Consider the following 26,316-nt stretch of genomic DNA (forward strand, 5'->3'; position numbering starts at 1 on the left):
AGAATCATGAGCAGATAGTGAAAGATATGGAGGGAAAGATATATGATATAATAGTCATTCACAGATCCCTTCTTTTCAACTTGGTGCTGGTTCAACTGCTTGGCTTGGTCCTCAGGAATTATTTTTATGACCTTGTATTCTTTTGGTATAAAAGAAAACACTTTTTTTCAGTTCAATTTTTTTAAAGTACTTTTTTTTTTCTGAATTGTGCTGTGTGACTCGCAAAGGGGAAAAAAAAACCTAATAAGTATGAAATACTGATATTGAGCACTTTAAAATTCTTGGTCAACTGGCCAACTTTTATTTTTAAGCAGATCCACCAGCCATATATCTCTTTTGAACAAGTTTTGATGTAATGTATAATATTTTTGTGAAAGAATTATGAGATAAAAGGATATGAAAAAAAGTTGGAATTTCTTTCATTTAAGCTTTGGAGGCTTTCTTTCTTTATTTTTATTTTTGCTGAATTTGACAATTAACTTAAATACTAGGGAGAGCCAAGAGCTTTCCAAGCTGATTCTTTTTAAAGTTATTGGGGAAGAAGTAGGGGGGAGAAGGTAATAAGCATTTATCTGTGTCTATTATATGCCAGAAAACCATACTAAGCATTTTACAAATATTATCTCATTTGAACTTCACAACACTGATAAGTAGGTGTTCCTACTATCTGTATTTTACAGTTGAAGAAACTAAGAGACACACAAATAGATTTAAAATTAGGTTGTCCTGACTCCAGACCCAGAGCTCCTTCCACTGCATTACCTAGCCACCTTTAGTGATTATTTGATCCAACCTATTCATTTTATAGATGAAGAAATTAAAGTCCAAAGAGACCATTACAAACCTTTCACCAAGAGAGAATGGTTGTTCACACCTATAATCCCTACTATGAGGGAGTCTGAAGTTGGTGGATAACTTGAGCTCAGGGATTGAGCTGCAGCTCATTAAGCCAATTGGGTATCCAACTAGCCAAGTGGAAATAACCAAGATGGTAAGCTCCTAGCAGTGAGGACCATGAGGCTGCCTCAGGAGGAAAAACCCAAAGCCCAGATTGGAAATGAAATATTGTCTTTATAATACTAGGATGACTCAGATTCACAGAATCAGAGAATTTCAGATATGGAAGAACCCTCGGGGTCACTTAGTCTTTTTTTTTTTTAACCAGGCTTTTCTTTTTTAGATTTATGGCAAGTTTTGAGTTTTTTTTTTTTTTTAAAGAAGAATCAGCTCATTAAGAACATTGGTTAATACAAACAAACAAAAACAACAAGAAAAAAACCAAACCAAACCCATTTATCACAGTATTCTCCAAACAGATTTTCTTTATGCTTACTAGCTTCAAAGAAGGAGAGGAAGAATTTTTTCAGATTTAAAATTAGCAAATTGATCCCAGGAGTATTTCCTGGTTAAAAAATTGAGTGTGACCATGTCTACATGCTGAAGAGCAGAATAATGGAGGATATGTATTATGTTAAGGTAAGCAGTTAAGTAAAGAGAGTGCCACGCCGATAGTCAGAAAGGCTCATCTTCCTCAGTTAACATCTGAGTTCAGATACTTAATAGCTCTTTAACGTTGAGCAAGTCACTTTATCCTGTTTGCCTCAGTTTCTTTATCTGTCGAATGAGCTGGAGAAGGAAAAAAACAAATCACTCCAGTATCTTTCCCAAGAAAACTATAAATGGGGTCATTAAGAGCCAGACATGACTGGAAAAAAAAAAAAAAAAAAAAAAAGACTGTAGTGACGAGTGAGCCAGAATAGTCTCTGTCTCAGTGTCTGTGTCTGTCTGTGTCTGTGTCTGTGTCTGTGTCTCTCTCTCTTCTCTTCTCTCTCTCTCTCTCTCTCTCTCTCTCTCTCTCTCTCTCTCTCTCTTTCTCTCTCTCTCTCTCTCTCTCTCTCACACACACACACACACACACACACAATATGTGTTAATCAGAAGATATTCCAAATCATCAAGCATACTTTTGCTCTGTAATTCTTTCTGCAGTCCCATCAGCATAAATAAAATTTCTACAAATAGCCTATGATGGAAGGGATTTTAGAAATCGTTTCCTTCCTAATTTCACAATTGAAAAAAAAAACCTGATGACTCAATGTCAATAACAATTTTTTTTAAAGTATAATCTGTTTTGGTTTCATTTCTCTAAAAAGAGAGTACTTAGTTTTACTTTCTGGTTTTCCTATATTAGGTCATTCCTCCAGCCCTACCTATGACCTCTGTGACCCTCAGCAATTCATTTACCATTTCAGAGTTCTAGATAACTCTCTAAGATTGTAAATTACAAAGAACATGTCACTTACCTATGGAAAATTGCCAGACCCATTATCCTCATCAGAGAATTTCTTTTCACTGAGAAACCAATGATCTAGTCCCAATCATTATATATTTTTTAAGACTCGAGGTATAGTACAATGAAATTTCTAGTCAGAAACTCCTACTTTCAAATATTGCTAATGTTAATTAGCTGTGCACCCATGGGCAAATTATCTGACTTTTCTGAACCTTGTTTCTTCAGCTATGAAGTAGAGATAAATAATACAATAATATCAATTTCAAATTATTATTAGGCTAAAATGAGATCATCCATATATTTAAAGCATTTTGTAAAGTGCTATAATAACTTTAGATTTACAAGTTTAGTAGGTTAATTTAATGTTTGTTAATTAATATCTTAATTTAAAATGTAATACCATGACACTTTTGGGTTACTCTAAATAAATTTCATTGTTCAATCATTTCAGTCATGTTCAACTCTTCACCTCATTTAGCTTTTCTTGGCAAAGAAGATATTAGAGTAGTTTTCATTTCTTTCTCCAGTTCATTTTAGAGATAAGGAAACTGAGGCAAACAGAGTTAAGTGACTTGTCCAGGGTCACACAGCTAGTACGTGTCTGAGATCACATTTGAATTCAAAGATCTTCTTGAATTTCTGCTGGCGTGCTATCCACTGATTATTATTTATAAGACTACTCTCCAACAACTGTTCTGAAATGGAGTAAACTAGCATAATTAGAATATGATTATGTGATGTTATTAACTGTGAGTTCTCTTTTATTCCAAAAACAGCTTGAGGCTGCATGTTAATTTAAAAGTACCAGGATGTTATAAGCTTGTAGTTCTAGCAAATTCACTACACAACTTCTAAGGACAAATGTTAGGAAAATCCATGGTTAAAAGTCCTTCCTCTTTTGAAACACTAGTTATGTTTTGGGTTCAAAAATATCAATGCCTGTTAAGCTTTCTATTGGAAGAAAAAGGGAAAAATAATATTTTACTTAAATGGTGTTTAATTGTCAGTTCTTGCTTGAAAAGTCCAGCACCCACAGATAGGCAAAAACATTCATTTCTTTAGGATATTACTTGAAGAAATCTGGGGCAAGAAATGCAATATCAAGACAGTGACCTTTTCAGTAGAACTTTTTAGTCACCAACTTCTGATGACCTTCACTGTAGAGGCTGCTTGCATAGGAAGAGCTGGGCAGAACAGTGCAGTAGCGGTAGTAGTAGCATCAGCATCATAGAACTAATTTTATTGCCTACCCAACTTTGAGCTTCTCATTTAAGTCTTGGCAAACGTTTATGAATTGAAGTTCATATTACTTTTTCATAAAGTATCAAACCAATCGTGGTTCAGGATGCAAATGGAGGAAGAGAGCAAAGGACATTGAAGATAAATAAAACAGAATTTAATGGCTGGAAGCCAAGAAAAGGGAGAGAGAGTGAAAAAAGAAAATGGAAAGCTTTATTAGCATTGATCTTTGTCATGATTTTTTCCATTTAATATAAAATTATTTCATTCTGAAGTTTCTGACATCTTAAGAATATAAAGAAATGCCTTAAAAGAAAACATAATCTAATATAAGCTAATACCTGACTAAGCTTTTTATTGCTTTGTAGATAGGAAGTATTTTTCTTTAAAGAAAATATGTAATCCCATAGAGATGTGAGTGACCCAGACCAAGCTGCAAGTATCCACCTGTACTAGCAATTCCATTATGCCTGTTTCTTTAGGCTACAAGAACAACTTTGAAGTATGTCCATCTCAAAGTGGTTTTGTATCAGGAAAAGTGCCCTGAACTATGTAAAAATTAAAAATGCATAAGAAGGAACTCTGCACTTCTTAGACAAACATATTAATTGTTGTTGTTCAGTCATTTCAGTCATGTCCAACTCTTAGCAAGAGCATTTGAGGTTTTCTCTGCAAAGACAGTAGAGTGCTTTGCCTTTTTTTTTTTCCAGGGTTAAATGAATTGCCCAGAGTCCTATTTCTAGTAAGTATCTAAGCCCAGATTTGAATTCAGTCTTCCTGAATCCAAGTTGGGTGCTCTCTCCATTGCACCATAGTTTCCTTATAAACAAATTAGTAGCTTTCCATATAACCTGTGTGACTTAAGTAAATCATTTAACATTTCTGGGTCTCAGTTTCTTCATCTGTACAATGAAATACATTGTACAGACTGAAAATAGATGATCCAAAAAGTTCTCCTACCTACAAATCTATGGTTTGCAATCTATATAGTAAATAAAAGACCATAGTTAGTGCTTATCATATATTACTACTCTTGTGGAATTTGCATGTATAATTTCCTCAGTGGGAATTTCAACAAAATTCCACACATAAGTTTATTTCACATCAGAAGCAATCAAAAGTCTCTTCCTTAAACCTCCCAGGACTCACTACCTTTTCTGCCACCACCTCCCTCTGGGAATCACTGCAGAACAAATGGGCAGCATTTATTAATACTACTGACTTAATAAAATATAAAGTTAAGCACCTCAGAATATAATTGGGACACTTTTTTATCTTACTTCCTTACAATATCCATTTTATTTTATATAAATACAAAAGTATGTATTGATTTTTGAAAATATTAAATAGAATTTTGCACTGATAGAAATGATAAACTCTAAGCCTGGCAAAGATAAGCCCTTTTTTGCATTGCTGATAGAAAGTTATTCATTCATCACAGAGTAAAAACCTAGAGAAATAAACTACAGTATGGTCTGCTACATCTTTGGGTCACATTCCCTTTGCCAAGTGCTTGTAAATTTATAATATTCCTGAGATATAGGAGAGAACTCTTCCTTATTATATGAAACATTGGGTGAATTTCTTAAAAGTGAGAATGGAGTCAGTGCTTCCCCCAAAACCACAACTGTCATAAGTTTAAGAAATACAGAATTCTTTCAAATTGTAGAAATGTAATACAGGAAAGTAATAATAATAGTTCACATTGAATATTTTTTATTTTCCTTACAGTAATTCTGAGAGTAGTGGTATACATTATTTCATCCCCGTTTTATAATGAAGAAATAGGTCCAGAAAGGTTAAACCCACAGAATTCTACCTCAGATCTTATCATTTCAAGTCCAATCCTCATTTTTCTTCACCACTCTGCTTCTCAATGTAAATGGAGGAAAGTTTTGGCATTAGTTACAATTGGGCCTTATTATTTACACTGAAACTTCTCATGATGACAAATTTCTTCCTTCTTTCCCTTGATCTTTCATTATTTTCCTGTTCTGGAGGAAGGTGGCAGGGGAAGGGGGAACAAACCTAAAATAGTCCATCCCTTTTAGAGTTGAAATAGAAGTCCCAACTTACGTTTTCTAACTCTCCTTGTTTTCAAAGCAGAGTTCACAGGATGTGAGCTTGGGCTAATAGGGTCCTTCCTGGGCAGCTGGCTCCTTGTCTCTGTTTCAGCCCCTGAATCACTCAGAGCCCAACGGTGTGTAATCAGAGAGTTAAGTGGAGCAGGTGGGGCCAGAGAATGAGGTAGGTGGCAGGGCCCAGGAGGGGCGGAGACAACAGCTGTTTGCCAGCAGCCGAACCACCTGAGGCTCAAATGTACCTGCCACCTCCTGAGATGCTGCTGTGTTCTGTGGGTAATAAGTTCACAAGGTCTTTGCCTTGGGTACCTGGCACCCGGGTTTATGGAGGCAGAAGCACTCTGGCCCCTGAGAATGCTCTCAGAGATAGCAAAGGCGGAGATACACACTGCAGCTTGTAGTTTGTCATAGTTCCAAAGGTCAGCCTATAAAAGGCTCCTAATCACATGGCTGACTTATCACCCACATCACCACAATAAAGCACTTCATTCCTTAAGGAGGTATCATTTTGTAGATGTGGGTACTTCCTCCATCAACCATTCCACAACTTTGTCTACATTTTATATTTATAAATTATAAGTAGGCTGCATAGAAGGAGGAAAAAAATGCTGGATTCAGAGCCTGAAGACAAAGGTTCAAATTTCTGTTCTGCTATTTACTATAGGTAGGGCTTGGACAAGTCATATAACCCCCTTGTGCCTCAATTTCCCCATATATTAAATAAGGAGGTTGAGTTAGATGATTCTCAGGTATCCTCCAATCCTAAATTTATGACATGTGTACATGTTATTTCTATCAATAGAATATAAATTCTTACTTTCATATTTGTAATCCTAGCACCGAATTGTTTTTGTTGAGTAATTTCAGTCATGTCCAACTTTGTGTGAACCCATTTAGGTTTTTCTTAGCAAAGACACTGGAGTGGTTTGCTCTTTCCATTGGGGGGTTCTTGGCAAAGATACCTCTTCAGCTCATTTTACAGATAAGGAAACTGAGGTAAACAGGATTAAATGATTTGCTGAGGATCACAAAACTAGTAAGCATTTGAGGTCTGATTTGAATTCAGGAAGGTGAGTCTTCCTGACTCTAAGCCCAGCACTTTATCTGATGTGCTACCTACCTGCACCTAGAATTAAATATAGTGCCTCTTTCATAAAAGGTTCTTTTAAAAATACAAATGAAACTACAAGCATCATTAAATGCCTGTTGTCTACCAGGCACTGTACTGGATGCTGTGGATAAAAATACAGAAGTGAGATGGTCTTTGCTCTTATAGGAATGAAATTGAATTATACCTTGTTTTCCCGATAATAAGACCTATCCCGAAAATAAGCCCTCCCCTTACTGTGTAAGATTCCTCTAAAATAAGCCCTCCCCCGAAAATAAGCCCTATTGAGATTGCTACTGTAGTGAAGGGATCCCCTGCGCTACACGCTACATTACGGTACCCTCTGTATGCACCATTCCCCCCACCCCCGGTGAAATGCGTGCCGCGCTCCGAGCTGCATCCAATCAGAGCTGCAGCAGTGAGCGCGTCATCCTGTTCTTCCCCAGTGATTTGCTTGCTGGCGCCATTGAGAGCAGTGCCGCGGAGGAGAGCTGAGGCAGGACAACATAAAAACCTGTTATGTAAGCGGGAGTGAGGGGGCATGATGGAGGATAAAAGGGGCATGATGGAGGATAAAAGAAGAACTCAGGGGGCATCATGGAGGATAGAAGGAGCACTCAGGGAGCATGATGGGGTTAAAACATTATTGAATAAAGGTACTTTTTTTTGTTCACATTTACCTGTTTATTAAAATTGCTGTCAATATTCATTAGAATAAGCCCTCCCCTGAAAATAAGCCCTCTGGTGTTTTTCTGTCCAAAAAAAAAATTTAATAAGACAGTGTCTTATTATCGGGGAAACATGGTAGATAAGTAGATATGAGACACACACCCATTCACAAAGATAGATAGGTAGATAGATATACATCTATACATTCATAGTTATTGGGATAGTGGTGCTCACAAACAATGAGATTTAATGAAATACCTCTTGAAGGCACTTGAGCTAGGCCTTAATGGGAACCAGGGGCTCCCAGAGGGATTAGATAGAGTGTCAGGCCTGGAGTTAGGAAGATTTATCTTCCAGCGTTAAAATCCAGCCTAAGATGTGCTAATGGGACAAATCATTTCATCCTGTTTGCCTCAATTCCCTCATTTGGAAAAAAGTGAACAATTGCAGCTTCAATTTGTAGCATGGCATCTTATCAATCAGAAATTGGCTGCAGTCTACTAAGTCCAACAGATCTTCTAGCTATATCTTCTCATTCTATATTTATACAGTTGAATTTCTAAGTCTAAATGTGCCTTTACATGTATCTCAATTTAAATTTTATCAAACTATATTCAATCCATCATTCCAGCCTGCTGATACCATTTTAGATCCTGTTTTTATCATCCCTATATCTTTCAGTTTTGTGATTTCTGTAATGAGATGAACATTCTGTCTAAGACTGCAATCAAATCAATGATAAAAAATGTTAAACAGATCAAGGCCAAGAATAGCACTTGTGACATTTCACTAGAGATCTTCTGAGCTTACACCAAGACAGGAATGCACTACTCTTTGGCAAGGTCATTCAATTAATTCTTAAAAGCCCTAATTATACCATCTTCAATCCCACATCTCTCTATCTTGTACATAAAGACATCATGAAACCCTTTTCAAATGTTTCACTATGTTTACTGTATCTGCAAAATTCTTTTGAATTATAAGTTTTAGTTGGATCAAAATGACATCACGTTTTAAAGCCAAATTACAGCATCTGACTATGGCTGATCAAACCAGTACAAGCCTAGAATGTTCTACCACATGTTAGACACAAATAATCTATGTAAACATTGGCATAGATTCTTTGTATTTGTGGATCTTGTGTTTCTTTTGAGTTACTTCGATTTTGCTTTGCTCACAGAGCACAGCACCTTCTCTGATGGGGACAAACCATGCTGGGCAATCATACCAGTTTCTCTCGTGTCACACAATCAATTCCAAAGTTCTCAAGAGAGACCTTGAGAGTATCTTTATATCTCTTTTTCTCACTACTTTGTGAGCACTTGCTCTGTGTGTATATTCCATAAAATAGCCTTTTTGGCAAATAGAAATTTGACATTCAATCAATGTGGCTAGTCCAACAGAGCTGTGCTCTCTGCGGTAGAGTCTAAATGTTTGGCAGTTTAGTTCAGAATAAGACCTGGATGTCTGGTATCTTATCTTACCAGGTGATCTTTAGAATCTTCCTAAAACAATTCACATGGTAGTGATTTCGTGGCACTAGTATATTGTCCAGGTTTTACAGGGATACAACGATGAGATCAGCACAATGGTTCTGCAGTCCTTTAGTTTGGTACTCAGTCTAATACCTCTTCTCTCCCACATTTTCCTTCAGAGATTTCCAAACATTAATCTTGTATATGTCAACTTCATTATCAATATGAACATCCCTGAAAAATATACTGTCAAAGTAAGTGAACATATCCACAGAATTCAAAATTTCTCCATGTATGGCAAGATTCTGGCTGATGGAGGCCGTGTTTTCTTGGTGTTAATTGTTAGGCCAAAATTAACACAAGCAGCACAGAACCAATCGATCCATACCTTGTTGAATCTCTGTTTCACAGACTGCACTGAGTGCACAATTATCTGCAAACAAAAAAAATCGTTCACTGGGGCCGCTAGGTGGTGCAGTGGATCGAGCACCAGCTCTGAAGTCAGAAGGATTTGAGTTCAAATGTGACCTCAAACACTTAACACTTCCTAGCTGTATGACCCAGGGCAAGTCACTTAACTCCAATTGCCTCAGGGGGGAAAAAAATCCAACACTCCCTCCATTTTAATCGTGGCTTACAAGCCTTTTCAAGTTGAAGAATCAGTGGGTAGCAAACCTTGAGGTCATCCTCATTGAAAGCGTTTGACAACATAGCTGAGAAAGCATGGGAGCAAACCCAGCTTTATTTTATTTCATTCATGACTGAGAACGTAAGAGAGCATCATCCATTATCTGGAACCCAGGCAAGCATGCTGATTTTCCAGGCACCAAATTCTGACATTTTTCATAAGCCTTCAAGACTGACAATATCAAAGGCCCTGGTTAGATCTACAAATGTTAGATATAAGCAAATGTATTTTTAAAAGAGGAAAACAGTTTAGTATGGTATGACTTGTTCTTGATAAAGTCATAATGGCTTTTAGTGATTACAACTTTACTTTCTAAATGCTCACAAACCATTCCTTTAATAGTACATTTTAGAAATTTACCAGGAATGAAAGTCAAATTTCCTGGAAAATTTTGCTCTCTCTCTCTTTTTCTTTTAATAAGGGCAGAAAAAAGTGGGGAAAAAAATAGGGACAGTATTTGCCTGTGGCACTTCCTCATTCTCTATGATTTTTCTAAGATCTGCAGCAATAGCTCAATAGTGATAGTCTCCACTTCCTAGAATATACTCAGGATGTGTTTCAGCTAGGCCAAGTAATGAATTTATTGGGGGCTTAGTGAGATGCTTTATTGTCATTTGTTCATTAATTTTTCATTTCAATTCTGTTAGCCATTTTAGTTCTATCTTTCCTAATCCAAAGGTAATTTTCTTGGTGGTACAAAAGTTTAAAAAGTTCAGCTTCTTTCCAATTTTTTTTATGATTCTCACATCTGCTCTGTGCAATGCCCCTATCTATTGCTTGATCCTAGTTTCATTCCCAACCTAACTTTTTAAAAGTGTGTGCTTAATTTTCTTTGCCAGATGCAGGTTATTTTGTAATTTAGCACTCATGACTCCATTCTTATGTTGTGACACTCTTTGGTACTTATACTCCTTTACCTTTACCTTTATTATCTTTTAGACATTAAAAAAAATCAAAATTGGTTTTCACCCTTTTCTCCTTAAACAGGGAGTTCTACCTTTTCTTCCTCATAGAATTTTTTTGCATTTGTTTCTTTAAAAATTCATTCTTGAATATTTCACATATGTTTTGAGCTGACTTATTCCATACAATCTTAATTTACAGAATCTTAATCTGTCCTTTCTTCTTGAACCTTCTAAAGCTAACAAACTTACAAATTTAGTGTTCTCATCAAACTATAATTGTCATTTCCTTTTCTGGCCCAGATTCTTAATCTCTTCATTATGAACTTGTGGCAGATCCCCAAGATTTCCATCATTACTATTTATTTATCTACTTATGTTTCCTTCTTTGTCAGAATGAGGTCGAGAATAATAGTTTACCATATCACTTACTGAACTATTTGAATAATCAGGTTGTCAGGAATGTGAGTGAAGAATTTAAGGCTCCTTTTCTTTGACAAGAAGAAATTTCTAGCAAATCTGGTAGACACCCAAAATAAAACTGAAGTCCTCCATCATTAATATATTTGGGTCTTCTTGGCAAATTTGTAACCTGTTTCTCTATATCTTCACCCATTTACTCCTTTTGTCCTAGTAGTCTAACATATGCCTATATTAATACTGATTTTTTTTCTTCCTCCTTTGATAACCACCTAAATATTCTGCTCTAATTCATGTTAAAGTACTAAAAACCAATAAGAAATACTGTGTGCTCCCTCAGGAGCATGAAAATTTTCATTTTTATAGAGCATAAGACATTAACCCAAAGGGATGATGAAGCTGACAGAATTTCTGATACTGATGGTAAACTGTGGGAATTCCATCTTGAGGTAGGGAGGCTTTCTTGGTATCTCCCAAATTATATTACATTTGCCTACATGGATGAAGTTTAGCTTTGGACCTATTAATATATTTCTGATCAGAAGTGTTGAAAATCTTTTTATAGAAAAGCATTATTTTTCCATATTACTGAATTATTCTCTTGGCAGTGACATTCTAAGAAAACAAAATGATGCGACTAGTTAATGGCTCTAATATACAGAGAACATCAGTACTAAAGAAAGTGTGCCCTGTTATTTTTTTCAGCTATTTTGATACTAGTGTTGGCCAAAAGTTGCTCCTTAGTATTCTTTCTTCTTTTTCTTGTCCCTTCCTTTACAAAGCCAATAGAGAAGAGGATGTCAAAGGAGGGGGCCCTCTGATTATCTATGGTGCTAGGTTTTTTAATAAAATTAATGAATCCAGACCTTAAAAGGTGGCCTAAAAGACTGATTTTTCATTTTAAGGGGCATATAACTTGCCAGCAATACCATCATTTTTTCTCCATGGCCATGCAAGTGGAACAAAATATTTAGTTTTAGCAAAAGTAAATGTGTTACTAAAATCTACCTTCCTAGTCATATGACTAAGAAAGATGTATCAATTTAGGGTTCCCTTCTTTCATCACCACTAAAATTAATTGCCTAGGACCTAATGTCATAGTATAGATATATTTCTATGATAGGAAATAAATAGTCGAATTACAGAAAGAATAAAGTGGAAAACTACTCAGAGAATATCTGAAACTCCATCTTAATGATGGTCTCATGTAATTATATCAAAATGAATGAAGAGATTAAGAATACAATTTTGTGAATCTTGAGGTTGATCTAATGTTATGAAAAATAAAGACTTAGTCTAATCATTTTATATTGCTATTAAAATTTTAGGAATCATGTTGCTCAGAAATTAACCTCTCAATTTCCATTTGAAAATCCACATATGAAAAGACACAGGGATTTATAATTTTTAAATCAACATTTTATAATAGCAAAATTAATAAATAATCACCTTATTTGTTATTTATGGTAGCTAATATATAATTAAAAATGAGTTAAGAATATTCAAGCCCCTAAAAGTTTCAATAAATTATTTTAAATTATCTCATAAAAACCTGTTTCTGATTACTTCCCATAGTTCTATTAAATATTATTTTATTCTTTTCTGTTGACTGCTAGTCATTCATTATCTTTTATTATAGTTTATATGTTCTAGACAGGAATTACAACATTTGCCATTCTGGTTTCATATTAAAGATCACCTTAAAATATAATTTTTCAGTGCTTATCCAATCACATATCACTACAATAACTTTCATTTCAACATCAGAGTCAAGGCATCAACTCATATTCAGCTTTATGGATCCCACCACCCTTGACTCCATTACTAAAAATTTCTCTTTGGCCAAGTTCATCTTCTCACCTTCTTTATTCATCTTGTAACTCAGCATAAGCTAGATCATTTGGAAAGCCTTTTACCTCTACATTAATATCTATCTTCACAGCCCATAAGAGCAAGTCTCTATGCAGTCTTTCCTCACTGATAATTATTTTCTAACAGTTGATCCAAACCAGTGCTGAGGTTTACAAAGCTGTTTACAACTGTATCATTTTATACTTACAATAATCCTATCCCCCTTTTACAGATGGGGAAACTGTGGCACAAAGTCAGTAAGTGTCTGAAGCTGGAATTGAATTATGGACTTCTTGTCTCCAGGTCCAGCTCTCTTCCCTATGTGATACCTAGTGGCCCACTGTGCTAATGCTTCACTCATTTTGTGCTCATATGCTTGTACATTTCTATGAATGTATTCTCCCTAGGCACTATGGCAATCTTTATACTATACAGTGTTTGAGGAAAGCATCTGCATCTTTTCCATGCTGAGTAAACCACCACAGTAAGTCCTAAAGTAGCTGCCAGGTATGTTATAGAGGCTCAGCTTGGACTAGCTGAATGAATTGTGTTTATCTAGAATTTTGAGCAATAGCAGTCTTATCATTCTTCTGGATCATTACTCAAGACATTAAATAAATGAGAACTTTTCTTCAGTAGCCCAAGTACTATAAAAACTCTTTCCAGCTAAAAATAGCATCATTTATTATTTCCCTTCTAAGATTTTCTGCTAAATTTCACCCAATTCAATTTCAAGTCACTGAGATTTCAATGTATAAAATGCTGGATCACCGGCTTCACTTACATAAATATACAGTGTTTCAAGCCTCAATTTTATTTATATCAAGTCTGATGGAATTGTACACACAAGGAATGGAATTTATCCGGTTTTAACTTGTGCTTATGAACATATTATAAAATGTTCAAAGTCAACCTACCTGGTGAGTATTCATGGTGTACTAAACAATGTAGTTAGATATCTAAGGAAGTTGTGCAAGAAATAAAACAGTTGCTTATTCTCAAAGTTCATTTTAGTAAAGGGGTATTTAGGAAAACCACAAATGATAACTTAATTCAGTTCTGTGACATTGTGGGAATATCCTTGAATTTAAAAAAAAAAAAAAAAAAAGATCCTACGTTCAGAAACCAGGAGTGCTATTTACTACCCATGTGACATTTTAAACAAGTCAATGAATTTCTCTGGGTCTTGGTTTCCTCATCTGAAAAAAGAGAGCTTAAGGATCTCTAAAGTTGTTTTTGTTTTTGTTTTTGTTTTTTTGATGATTTGACTACACAGATCACCAGGATACAAGACAGGTTGTTGTAAGTATAAAGGATCAGGGAGAAAAGTGCTATGAAACATTTGGGAAAGGTACAAGCCTTTTAAGCTGGAAGCTCTGGTTGTCCCTCTGAGTGGAAGACTGGGCCAAGAACTCCAAAACTTCCATTTAAGAGGGGAGTAAAGCTCAGAATTGCTCATTTCTCATCTGGCTACATTACTTTGGGCTTTGCTAACTTTTCCATCCTGCCCATGATTTCTGCTCATCCCCTATTTTTTTCCTTCTTTTTGTATGCTGCCTGAGAGCAGAGACATATTTTTTAAAGTATATATCTCCAGCCCTTAGAAGAGTGCCTACTGACTGAGTGACATCTACAAAGTCTTAATGGAAGAAGTAGAACCTAAGTAAGCTTTGGAGGAAGAAAAAAATTTCAATAGGTATTGATAATGGAGTCTGTTCCATAGGTAGGTGATGAACAGTACATGAAAATACACACAGAAAAGAGGTGGGGGAAATAAGAATGGTGGCTTCTGAGTAAGCCCATTTTGAGTGAAACACAACTTTCTCTTTGGTCAGGAACAAAGTAATATGAGATAAATCTGGAAAGGTCAGATGGAGGTAGTACTAGAATAATGGAGTTATGTTAGAATAAGAAGCTATTTAATAGACCTCAGAGAACCATGGAAGAGTTGTGATTAAAAGTTTGATGTACTCAATGGCACACTGGGAAGATGATTATGGAAGACAGACTAGAGAATGGAGAGAGTTAAAGCACTAAAAACAGTTAGGAGGCTATGTGAGGATATGAACTAAAGGGAGTATGGTAGTAATAGAAAGATGTGATAGAAATTGAGGAGGTAGAAATTATAGGACTGGCAATTTACTGCATTGGGTGATAAGGAAGATGAGTGAAAGGACTGAGAGAATGGTGGTATCATCAATGGAAATAAAGTAACAGATACCAAAAATATGAACATAACCTCAAATCTAGGAGAATGGGAAAATGATGTCATTAACAGAAAGAGACTATCAGAAACTTAACCTAAGCATAAACTCACTTCTTTAGAGAGGTAGGGGACTACAGAAAGGTCTGTATATACTGTCCCCGTTCAGTTGATGTGTTGATTGGTTTTGCTGAACTACCTTCCTCCGGTTCCTCCTTTAATTTTTTTTTCTTTTTATTAAGTTATTTTTTCTTTTCCTTTCTTTCTGGGTTTGTTCTTGTTGTTATAAGGAATGTCCTGCTGAGTAGGGAAGAGGCATCTTCAGGAATGAAGATGATTAAAAAATCAATAAATATTTAAATTTTTAAACAAAGGAAAAAGCACAGGTTTCATTAATTACAATTTACATAACTGACATGAAATTTCTGTGTTCAGTAGAAAGACTTTAACTTGTTAGGGAAAGCTTCATGAAAATGACAACATGTTTTATTTTGTAAGAGAGGCAGAATAAAACATGATGGAATGAATAACAAATGATATTCCAATTAAAGGGAACAGTTGATATGAAAGTTTGAAGTCAGGAACATAGGATCTTAGAGATCATTTATTCTAAATCCTGCAGTTTACAAATGAAGGAACTGAAGAAGAGACCACCAATAGGAGTTGGAAGCAAACCTTCCCTTGACTATACCAAATCTCTTTTCATTTTAGAAACTTTTGCTGTATTTTTCCCCTCTATTATAACACTTTCACCATCTTATCTAATATCATAGGCATACGTGTATATTTCTTATCCACCCATTAGATTATGTACTCCATAATAAAAGAGATGGTATCTTATCTTTGTAACTTAAGAGAAGTCTGCATGGAGAAGAAATGTGAAAAATATTTATTGGAGTAAAAAAATATTGGATAGTCTGTAACTGCTTTAAGTTTGTAGTCATGATTGTTCTATCTCAGTTACCTATAAGATTTGCCACCTTTTTTTCTACACTTCCTTATATTTTCAGGACTGGGAGAAAGAGACAGTTTTTCTGAATTCATTTTTGGTTATGGAGCTCTTAGACTTGTGGCCTTTCCAGTTTTCCATTACCCTTTTTATAATAATGGGCCAAGATTTGGATTTTTAGCAAGGACATTTAATGCACTCAATTCTCCCCCTTTCCCATTTTGATATTATTATAACTTAAATGTTTTATCCACCTCCAAATAAAGAACTGCAGAGCAAATTCAAGTTGAATTTCACTTAGCTCTACTGGAGCAATTAATGAAATCCTATTTGTGGTTTCCTCCATTTTCATTTCTACCTAGTTTCACATATTATAAGATGACCAATGCCAACAGAATTTAATTAACTATATCCAATCTTGAAAAAAAAAATGCTCAGCCAAATAGAAACCCCAAAGCAAGCTTTGTTTTATTAAATGCTAACCGAAAAAGGCTGAGGAAGTAAGCATTGATTAAGAAGAAAAGCCCCACCAATGTATTTGCTTTTGTTTCTTGAAAGAGATGTTAGTTGACTTTAGCATGATTTCATTTTTCATTTCAAGCATGATCACAAAGGACTATACAGAATAAACCCCTTCTATGTTTCACAGAAGACTTGGAATGAGCCAGAGATCGAGTAAAGGCTACAGAAATGCATCTCTCAAGATCTTGCTCTATTTTCTTTAAAAATTGAACTACTATCCTATATGATGGGGAAAAAATAAATTTAACCATGACAGAAGCTCTCCATTTCCTCAAATCTCTGAATAATCAGCCCATTACCAGTATTTCTCTTGTCTCATGGCACTGTCACCCTAAAGAACCCCTATTTTGTCATTTTTGTAGTTTCCCTCCTTATTCAAGGGTTTCACTCTAGTTTCCAAATAGTAATATGGACAGCAACAGAAATAAAAAAGTTTTGTATGGAAGGAGGGGTGCAAAGGAGATCCAGGAAAAAGGTGCTCCAATTCTTCTCTTAACAGTTATATTTCTGGCTCTTCTAGCTGTAAATGTATGCAAATAGCTCTGAAACATCTTTCTGGCTTTGTTTTCCTTTTTTTCTCTTCTTTTCTTGGTCCTTGTTCTTTTCTATTTCATTTCAACAAATATTTATTAAACCTTTTATGTATAAGGTAGTGCCCCAAGTGTAGAAAATATGAAGTTTTGTGTTTTGGTTTTTTTAATTATAGTTTCTGCCCTGAAGGAATTTATAATCTACAATTTTTTTTTTGAAGTGAGAAGGAAATAAGTAACATGTACTTGATAAGTATAATACAAGTAGATAGGTTATGATGGAAACAAAATAGAAATCTGCACAAAAAGTTTTAAAAAAAACTTTGAGAAGAAAAAATGCTTTTTATCTTTTTCCTTTTTTCTTCTTGCAATTTTCATCTTCGAGTGTGGCATAACATAAATAGGCCTGGATTTGCAGTTAAAAAATTCATAATATCTGTGCTATTTACTACCTGTGTGACTTTGAGCAAGTCCCTTAGCCTCTATGCTTTAGTTTCTGAATCTATGAGATGAAATGTGAAGATTGGACTCAATGATCTCTAATGTTCTTTCCAACTCTAAATTCTGTGTTCTGGATAGCATCACAAGGCACTGCCTCTCCCCCTCTTACTTCCATTCCCTCACCTCTTTTCAATACCCCACCACCACTATTACCACCATCTTGCTCTCAGAGGCTAGTTACTTTCTACTTTAGTTCTGGAGATGGTCAACAGGTGGTAGTGATGGTGGTATTAGAGAAAGCCAGATATATAATAGGTATACAGAACCAACTGTTCCATAGCTGAGGTTAGCCTGAAAACTTGCAGAAGAATTAATGATTCCTAGAGAAACAAAAGTCACATTTTGATAATCTCAAGAGAATCTCTGAAGTACAATCAAATAAATCATAGAGACTATAATTAAGAAAAAATTGTCTAAAGTAAATCCAGTCTGCCATGTCAGGTTCTGAGGTCAAGTTGACGCATGGATCACATAAACATCATGAACAAGCTTTTTCACCCACTTTCTTTTATTTTTTAAATTTAGAAATGCTATTAAGAGATGAGCATGATTTTTTATTAAAGTACTATTTACCTTCATTTACAAGAACTGAGAAAATACTATTTGAAGCAAAATATAAATGAAATGATTACCACCTATATATACATAAATGCATCAGTAATGGGATCATAGAATTTCAATTCAATAAATAACAATTATTAAGTACTGACTGTGTACAGAGCCTTGAGGAAGGTACTCTAAGAAACGAAAATTTAGGTAACCTCCATTGAGTTTACAATCTAGTTTCCAAGCTATCTTCACCATAGTGATAGAATTTATATATTGAAAGGGATTTCAGAGGACTTATCTTAATTCACACTTGAAAAAAAATTCTTTCAATAATAATCCTTTATCCATCCTTTGCTTGAAGACTACCAGTAAGTAAGAATCCATTACCCTTCTATTGCCTTCCCATTCTACTTTTGAAAAATTTTAATTGTTATACTGTTTTACTTGATGTCAAGAAAAACAATCTACAATTCTACTCATTACTCTTAATTTTTGGCCACAGAGCCAAGCAGAACAAGTCTGTCTTCTCTTCTCTCTGTTAACTTCATATATTTTAAAAATGAAGCCAGTGATCAAGTCCTCACTAAATTATATTTTTGCAAGACTTTAACCACCCTACATTTCTTCATCTGATCATCATATGGAATGATCATAAGGCCTTTCACCATGCTGGTCACCCTAACCTGGACATTCTCTGGTTGATGAAGATCCTTCCCAAATTTTGGCACCTAAAACTAACCCCAAGATTTCTGATGTAATTTAATGAGAATTAGATGTGGAAATTACTGTGGCTGAAGCATCAACTACTGTTAAGCCTTCTGATGTAAAGCCCTTCCAAACAGCTGAGCCAGTCTACATAGGTGAGATGCACAGTCCATTGCAAATCTTGTACTACTAATCTTTTCAGATGGCTAGAACTTATCAGAAATTATTTTTGAAGGCATTGAGGGTCAAGATGAGTCATCAAAACAGGGCTAGAATGACAGATCATTATTATCAGTAAAAAATAAAAATAATGACAGATTTCATCATGTGGTCAAATTTAACCAGCTTTTGGTCCTTGGAAGAAGGGTACAATCTATCAATGGCCCATACCTGAAGTTCCACTAACTTAGTAGAACTTGGTAGGGTGTGTATTCTTCAGATATAGACCTTTGGAAAACAGGTTCATAACCACATAAAATTAAGGTGATTATTGAAATCAAACATCAGTGGAAGGAAATTAATAATAATAATAATAATATGCAGAATATTCTCCAGTTTTCAAAGCACTTTCACATACCTTGCTTCTTTTGATCCTGTTGATTAAAGAGAAATTCTCCAAAGCACTCTCAGGTCTCAGCTTGTCTTTAGTTTTTAACGTTCTGGACAGCTCAGGCCTACTCTCTCTCTCCTCTCAGTCCATGGCCTCTTAACTCTAACTTCCTTCTTTGTTTCAGAGAGAGGTATGTTAATTGCCTCTTGCTGCTAGGACTAAATTACTTCTCCAGCACCTTGCCAAACGGAAACCTGGCCTGCAGCAACCTTGGCTCAAATCCTCATACTTCCTCTATGCCCCCCCCCCTTTTTTTTTCCTGCTAAGGTTTTAAAATTCCCCTTCAGCCTTTTTCTCTTTGTCCAAAGAAAAAGAAAGAAAACTCTTCTATCTAGTAACTTCTGGGTATTTTCCATACCTTAGTCCCAATGCCTTCCATTTTCAATCAAGGATTACTTGGGTTACTTAATTATTATCTTAGAAGTTACTACTCCTTTTTCTATGAATCTTACTTTGTCCATTAATTTAATAAACATTCCTTTACTTTTAAAGCCAACTTTATTGACAACTTTTGGTTTTGCATTATCTCTTTTTCTAAGTGACTTTTTATCCCGTCCATCACTTTTAGCAATCATTTTAGACAAAGAACAACAATAAAAAGAGCTTTAAAAAGCAAATAAGCAACATATTGAAAAAAGCTTGACATATAATATGTTTTATACATACCTACACAGATGTACACATATATATGTGTGTGTGTACACACAAACACACACTCTCATGCATGCATGTATGTGTGTGGTTCCATACTTCTGCAAAGAAGTGGGGGGAAGTGGTCCTTTTTCATTTCTCTTCTTTCCAATCAAGTTTATTCATTGTAATTTCACTGAATTTCCTTTAGAATTTTTTTCAGCTAACATTCATTATTGGGCCAACTGTGTATTCTATGGTAGCTAGATGGTATAGTAGAGTACTGGGCCTGGAGTCAGGCAAGATTTATCTTCTTGAGTTCAAATCTGAACTAGGATACTGACTAGTTGTGGGATCCTGAACTTAACCCTGTTTGCCTCAGTTTCCTCATCTGCAAAGTGAACTGGAGAAGGAAATCAAACCACTCCACTATCTTTGATGAGAAAGCCTGAAAATGACTAAACAACAATAGTGTGCTCACTATGCTAGATTCTGGGGGAGATACATAGTTCTAAATAAGATAAAATCATTGTCCTCAAGTATTTTATAGTCTAGTATATTCATCTACTGCTCTTTCCTCTTTTTCCCCTATTTTTTTCAAGAAAGAATTAAGGAAGTCCTATTTTTTCTTCCCTTTGGTTAATATTTTATGCAATATTAAGCAAAATAGTTTCACAAGGCTTTCAATAATTTTCTTCTATTTCCTCTACACTGCTACCCTAAGGAGTCTAAGAATGAGGAGAGATGTTGTTTACAGTTAAATTTATCAACAAAATATTAATGCAGGAAGAAATCTTAGATGAGATCATCTTCTAGTTCACTCCTTTCCATTTATAACTGAAGCTTAGAGAGGAGATGTGACTCTTCTAAGATCATGTAGGTAGTGAAATGACAGAGATAGGATTTAAGTCAGCTGTTCTCTACAGCTTCTTAAATTGTGGTTCATGACCTTACATGGGGCCTCAAAACTGAATGACTGAATGAATAACAAAATTATGATCTGCTATCAATAAATGTTTGATCTGCATACCTATTTTATATACTGATATCCCTGGGACCATGTAAAATTTCTCAGGTGAAAAGGAGTCAGTAATGGAAAAAGTTTAAGAAGCTCTCTCTGCTTTACACCACAGACAAGACGGGGTAATCTCAGGAGATTCCATGGAACTTTAGTTCTTAGAAAATGATGATTAAGTAGGACTACTGAGATGTGTCTAACACTTTCCTACAGGAAAAGGAATCTTTCTCAATTGAGACAAGGCTTTTAGTGAGCATGTATTTATAAACTATCACTCCAAGCCATTACTGTCACTTAATTCACATCTTCTTTACATTTTTTAAAAGAGATTTGACCACTAAGCATGGACCTGATTTGGGGACTTTTTCCAAATAACAAGAAATCATCTAAACATTTAATCACTTGGTCCCTGTATGACCTCTCCTCTCCCCCAAAAAAGGCTACCACATTCCAAGTCACTGTAACGCCTCCACATTGAAATATGGAGATTGGTAAAAAGACCTACACTGGTCTAATTCCAAGGGGCTCCTTTGATTTCAGGCTAAGATTAGAATTTTAGATATAAATAGGACAATATTCCAATTTTAAAGTGAATTGTGCATATGCCTAAGCTATATGCAAAAAAAAAATCCTATATGCAGGACTACTTCTGCTTATACAACAATTGAGAAAGTACCTAGATAAACTAATCTCTGATGAATTAATACTATCTGACAGTTATATAGCTCTTTAAGGTTTCCAAGTCATTTTCCATATTAGTAGCTCAGGAGAGCTTCATGAAAAAAATAAACAAAACTTACCTTGTAAAGTCCATAATACTGGCATTATTACAGTCTGTGCCAACCCCAGTCACCTCTCTCACTTCCTAAATGAAGAGGCCAAAGTAAAGCCAGTAATAACTGCCAAAAGCCCATTTTCTCACTGACAAGGAGTTTGATCATTAACAAGCCACCAATTCCCCAGGTGCCCCCCCTAATTCCTCCAGTATGTATCAACACCTGTCCTCAAAGCTTAACCTTCCTACTAGGTTCAGGCTTCTTCTCGCCTCCCCTGTAATGTCTTGTCCTGCTTGACCCAAATAAGACTTAGAAAAATTCCACCAGTCTTTACAGACTTCAGAGTCCTATTTTGCCAGGACCCCCACTAACTTGACTGATTTCCATCTTCGCTCACTGCCGTCCCTATTGTATTTTCGCTCAATAAAGCTACTCTTCCTTTTGGGAGTATTTCCCCTTAATAATTCTAACTTTACTTCTTTCTGGGCTGATTCCCATCTTGAGCTATGTCCTATCTCATGTTGCTCTGTGCCCTCCTTGTTCTTAAATCCCAAATCTCATTCAGATTACATTGACATGCCTTTAAAAAAAAAAAAAAAGGTAAGAAAAGAAAAAAAGAAAGAAAAGAAGACACGCGTATTTTGCAAGAAATTGAGATTTAGAAGCATCACACAGCTAGTGTCTGATATGGAATTGGAGTCCAGGAAGAACCCTTCCTGGTTTTTGTTTTTGTTTTTACAAAATATAGCGCAAAGGTTCTTAACTTTCTATGTGCCATGGGCTCCTTGGTAGTCTGGTGAAATCTAAGGACCATTTCTAAAAATAATGTTTTTAAATGCATAAAACAGAATACTTAGGATTACAAAGGAAATCAATTATAATTTTTAAAAAGTTAATTCATGAAATGTGTGTATTTGTTTTTTCTCTATTAAAGTCATGTTCCAATGGAAAAATATATTACTCTTTTGAGTTAAAAAAATTGTGGAGCTCAAATGAAAAGTAAAGAATTTTGCAAACTATTAAAAAAAAGTTCATGGACTTTTTAGTCTATAGTCACAAACCAAACTAATTAATTAATATTCATCAACCAATAATAATTAATATTTAGTTAACATTTAAATAATATTAATAATATGCTAGATGGCATAGAGAATAGAGTGTTAGAGTTAAAATCAGGAACATGAGTTCAAATCTAGCATCAGATTCTTATGAGTTGTGTGAATCTTAGCAAGTCATTTAACTTGTACTTCACTTTACCCATCTTTAAAATGAGGATAATTATACCACCTAGCTCTTAGGATTATTGTGAGATAAAGTAAGATAAAATTTGTAAAATGTTTTGCTAACCTAATTATATTGCTACTGAAATTTTAGCTATTTATTATTATTAAAAGAATAGAGTATAATCTATATTCATCTAATCATTGGCATTTGTCATACATTTTCATCTTTGAAGCATATAGAAAAGATAAAACATAAATTTATAGCCAGAAGGAATTTCAGAGGCTATTCTGTCCAAACTGCTCTCTTTACAAATAAGTAAGGGAAGTCCAGAGAGGGAAGCAATCGATCCACTTTACACAGTTACAGAGCCAAGACAAGCCATAGTCTCTTGAACTTCAAATCTGTAAGTCTTTCTATTATAATATGCTGCCTCCAAAACACAATATGAATATTAAACTTAACTTTCAACTCTAGGACATGCAACTAAAAACATTACATGCTATATGTATTTGATACATCTTAAAGAGGCATGCCAAGTAGTTTAGATAAATTTCAACAAAATGTGTTAGTCTCTCCCCAAGAAAACATTTTGCACAAATTTGTTTTCTTATTATACCAAAAGACTGAGTTCTTATTTTCTTTAAAATGTGCATGTACCTCTAGACATTCATGCCAAATACTTGAGTCATTCAAAATCATTTACATTGGCTCTGATTTCTGCCCAGAATAACTTGCCAATAAAGAAACTGTAAATCAATTTGTCTCTGCCACTGTCCAGATGTGCTCTGCCAACAGATTGTGTTATATGTTCAATGATGTCATGAATTTCTGAATTGGTTATGGACTTTGTCCTATTCTGAGCCAAAGCTAACAAATATGACTCTGAGGCTCCATGGTTTGCAAAGCCCTTTATAGACATTTCATTAGAGCCTTATAATATTATAAGAAAAAGCAAAATTCAATAAAACCAAACATGTATTAAATCCCTACATCTACAAAACTTTAGGTTAAGCAGTGGACAGAAAAACAGAAATATGACTGTTTCCACACTGAACAAACATAATCTAGGAGGGAGATTGGAAAAGTATACAGATTATAAGTTAGCTTGGATAGAGTAAAAGATAAATGATGATCTGAACCCAAAATCAAGCAAGAAGAGGGAAATGAATTTGCTTACCATTGGGAAAGCATTTGGTATATAGTAAATGCTATATAAATGTTTATTACCTATGATTAAAAAAGAAGGCAACTATGTAGTATAGTGAATAGAGAACTGGATTTGACAGGAAGACCTCAATTCAGATCCTGCTTAAGGAGAAAAGCCATGTAACAGTGGGCAAGTAATTTAGCTTACCACTTCCCGCAAAATGAGGATAATAAAATCACCTACTTCATTCAACAGGGCTACTGTGAGAATCAAAGATAACATATCTAAAGTGGTTTGTAAATCCAATTGCACTATATAAATGCTAGATATTTTCATTGTTAAAAAATGATAGGTCAGTTATATGGTGAGAGAGATGGAGAACCAGTGGAAAGACTGGTGCTCTTATAATAGTATGCTTGACACAGAAGAAAATCTTGAGAAAGCCCCTCAAAATGTTGAATGAGTAAATGTTGGAGAATTTATGTGAGCATAAGGGCCAGAGAGACTCTCAGAATGAGAAGATTTGGAAGGGTTGTTATCTGCATTGATAAAAGGAGGGAATGTTTGCTATCACCAGAAGCAAATGAGAATGTACTAAAGGCAAAGTCCAGCAAGGAAGCACACAAATACGTATAGAGTCAATCACTCTATCAAGCACTTTCCAAGTATTATCTCATTTAATGCTCAAAACCACCTGGAAGCTAAGTGCTATTATTATGCTCACTTTACAGCAAGGATGACCAGGAAACTGAGTCAGACAGATAATTAATTGTCTGAACTTCTATTTGAACTATAGTCCTCTGGCCCAGAGCTTACAGCAGCCTTTGGCAGGCGATAAATTATGGAAGACTAGGAAGAAAAGGAGTGTGTTCGGCTTTAAAAATCTACAATCTTTAAAGGATGAGGTGCTGATTAAAGGAATATGAAGGAAGAAAATTTCAACAGGTAAAGATGTAGCATACTCGTTTCTAGAAAGGAGCTGGGATGGGGCACGTAGACAAATGTACAGAATTAGCTAGAATATGATGACTAATTGTCTACTTTGCCTGAATTGCAGGAGGAGGGGATCCATTTAAACTAATTAGAAAATAAGGGTAGGTCAGTGATAAATTTAGGATTAAAAGAAATCTGGCCCCGAACAAGAAAAAAATCTTGGTTTTGGAGATTTACTTTAAATTTACGTATTATCTCACCCAGCAAAATAAGATGACTTGTTATTTTTTACACAAAGCAAGTCACACTATTTTGTTGGTCCTCTTGTAATCAAAAGCATATATTTTAATTGCAGTCAATTCAGCAAACTTTTTTTTAAGTGCCAAGAATTGGGGAAGATACAAAAGTTTAGATAAGACAAAGTCTTATCTAAAAAGCTCTTGTGGAGCTAACAACCTTAATGGGGGATAAGACACAAACAAAGATAATTATAATATACAGGGTGTCTGTCATAATTTAACAAAGTGGGATGAAGCTCGCTGATACACATGTGGAGAGAGTTTGTGACTTAAGCCTGCTGAGAACAGAGCAGTAACCAACTGAGCTCATGAATCACAAGTAAGCCAGACAATCACAGAATCTCAGAGTAAAGTAATTGCGTGAAGGAGTTTAGGGGATTAAGATAGGCTCTGGGTAGGATGTGAACTTTGAGCTGAGCCTTGATGGGAGTTACAGCTTCTTCAAGGGGGACATGAAGAGAGTGCTTTGCAGGCATGAAGGTCTGGGTGCACGTGGGTGTGTGTTCAATGATCCAATAGACTCTATGATCTGATAAAAAGAAGCCCTAGGGAAACTCAAAAACCCTGACAAGGGACACTAAGTCCCCTAGTTACAAATGACCCAAAGTCTCTTTGATCTGTTTATAAAGTCTGAATATCAACTAGTCACCAATTTACCCAGAAGTTTTTCCTCCAGCACTAACACCAATCACCATCAATCCTCATGTCCAGGCCCTTCCCTCCTTTTGAATGTCTGATCCTATTTGACCCCCCCAAAAAACTTTTAAAATCTATCACACTTTACTGGTTGGAGAGAGTGCCCTTTTCCTTTTGGATCCCCAGAAGAACTTCATCCAGGACCCCAGTAGACTGCTTTTTGTCCATTATTCCTGATGCCCCTTTGTTTTATAAGTGTATCTCCTCCATGAAACTGGACTGCTTTACTGTTCAAGCTCCATGTTTTTTCTGTACTGAATGTTTAGTATTCTAAACCTTTCTGCTTTAAAACAGGAAG

At 35.3% G+C, this 26,316-nt stretch overlaps 1 protein-coding gene across 2 annotated transcripts in view; it reads right to left on the bottom strand.

Moving 5' to 3' along the window:
* Positions 1 to 26,316, bottom strand: part of SPATS2L (spermatogenesis associated serine rich 2 like) — a 222,937-nt gene that overhangs the window by 110,839 nt on the left and 85,782 nt on the right. Inside the window, exon 1 of one of the 2 annotated variants that reach the window (XM_051985917.1) lies at positions 5,609 to 5,703. The exons of the other annotated variant lie outside the window; for it this stretch is intronic. The gene's annotated coding sequence lies outside the window, so the exon portion shown is untranslated. Of the gene's footprint in view, positions 1 to 5,608; positions 5,704 to 26,316 lie in introns of those variants that run through there. 2 annotated transcript variants of the gene reach the window in all.

The sequence above is a fragment of the Antechinus flavipes genome, chromosome 3 (assembly GCF_016432865.1).
Source record: "Antechinus flavipes isolate AdamAnt ecotype Samford, QLD, Australia chromosome 3, AdamAnt_v2, whole genome shotgun sequence".
Taxonomy (NCBI): domain Eukaryota; kingdom Metazoa; phylum Chordata; class Mammalia; order Dasyuromorphia; family Dasyuridae; genus Antechinus; species Antechinus flavipes.